Source organism: Benincasa hispida, chromosome 6 (assembly GCF_027475165.1).
Source record: "Benincasa hispida cultivar pf3 chromosome 6, pf3_genome.v1.1, whole genome shotgun sequence".
In the NCBI taxonomy this organism is placed as follows: Eukaryota; Viridiplantae; Streptophyta; class Magnoliopsida; order Cucurbitales; family Cucurbitaceae; genus Benincasa; species Benincasa hispida.
The window spans coordinates 41453510-41455784 of NC_143483.1; positions in this window are offsets into that span (position 1 = coordinate 41453510).

Here is a 2275-nt window from a genome sequence, read left to right on the forward strand (position 1 = left end):
TAACTTCTTTTTTTTTTTCATTTAGTAACTAACACATTAAGGCCAAACCAAATCAAGCTTTTAGAAAGATACTATCCCAAAAAAACCACTCTCAAATGAGATAAATTCAAGAGAAAATAAATTTTTATCAAAATTTTAAATTTAATGGTTATTTATTTTAGTAGAGAGAACTTTTAAATCTATTATATACAAGGACTAAAGTGACCGAAATGAAACATAAGAAACTCAAAAAAAGGGAAAGAAAAATATGAGAAATTAAATGCATATATTCTTCAAAACTTAAGGACAAAAAATGTATTTTCTCCTAAATTTAAGTAATAGAGAAAGTTCGATGATGATTAATTTGTAATGACTTTTCAAAGTAGTTACAACACTATTTTTTTAAGTACTTGAAATGAATTTTAAAGTCTGAATATAATATAAATTTATTTTAAAGGCATATTATAATTTCAATTTTTTTTATTTTTTCCTAATTTTTTTTGGTTAAAAAGTTTTGTTAAAATTAAGAAAGTTGAAAGTATAGAAAAGATTGTTCTTTACAAAGAAAAATTAAAATCATATGACCTACTAATAATAATAGTTCCATTGGTTAAAAACTATACTTAATTAGTAACCTTGAAAAAAATAGTAGAATCAAAATAACTATGAATTAAAAATTCTTCGGCTTTAGGACTCACTCAGTCTTCTTAACACCTATAAAATTGTAGATTCAAATATTCTCTTGTATGTTTGATTATTATTATTATTATTTTGGATAAGAAACTTAGATTTGAATTATAATATTAAAATGAATAAATTATTTTGAATGACAATATTGTTAGAAATACTTTTAAATATAGTAAAATATGTCTATATTGACAGATAGTAATACACATCTATTAATGTCTATCACTAATAGACGTGACATCTTACTATATTTATAAATGATTTAACTTATTTCTCTATATTTAAAAATAATTCTATTAAAATAGTTATTAATTATAAATTCTATAATTAAACAGACTTCCACTATTTTATATTTAAAAAAACTACAAAGAAGTACATGGCAACATGCCCCTATAAGTAAAATTAAAAAAATAAAAAAAATAATAATAAAGTCGCCAAAATGAAGCATGACTATATTCAATTATTTCCATTAGCATAAAGTTTTGTATTAAATTTGTCACTTTATGTGGACTTTAATATTTCCCAAACCTTAAGGAAAAAGTATTCAAACTAATTCAATCCAATAATTCTTATATATTATTGCATGTCCAATGTCCTAATCCAAATATGGATTGGGCAACCCAAATAATTGTCTAAATATCTTATTATTTATATCCAACATCTTGAGATCTTAATGAAGATATTTCATTAATTTATTAACATACATTTTCCTTGAAAATAAACAAATATACTTTTATTAATGGTATTTGAATGTAATTAATATATTTCAAGTGCTAAGTTTAGCGCATCGTCACATAGTCATATATATTTAATCTTCTATTTCTTTTAATGACATTTTTATCTTCTTTGTTTTATTAATTTCAACCATATGTGAAATGAGGAATCTAAATCTCAGATTGGTCATGAATATATACTTACCTCCATTGAACTATGTTTATATCGATATAACCTATTTTCATCTCAATTTCTATTTATTAGAACTTTTATATCTTTAATTAAAGCTAATTATCATATTTTTCTATTAAAAAGTAGCAAAATTTCAGTATGATTAGTTATTTAGGATATGAAATTTTATTTTGATGGTATGGATATCTTAGTAAGTAGTATTGGTCGAAAATTCTAAATATATAATTAAATTTTATGTGTCTGAAGTCAACGTAACGTTAAATATATATTAGGTTAAATTTACCTACAACTCATTTTAAATCATAACTATAAATCAGCATATCTCGATTAGTATGCTAGAAATCGCGAAGTCAGTAGTTCGATACCTCCCATCTTTAATTGTACTACTTAATTTATAAGTTTTATATATATATATATATATGAAAGAAGTCAAATTAATTTTGAAATAGTAATGAGTATGTGTCTTATTCAAGGAAGTTATAGCTTGCTTCCAAGTCCAAACTTAACTATAAATATTTAGGTAAAATTACAAATATGAAATTGGAAAATATATGAAAATCTACAAAAATATAAACATTTAGGAAGGGACAAAAATATATAATTCAATAATCTAATTCTATACTCAAGCTAAAGAGCATTAATTGTTTTAGTGTTTTGGTTTTTGGCAGGACATAGCATGGTTTATTAGTTGAAGTTGAGGTTA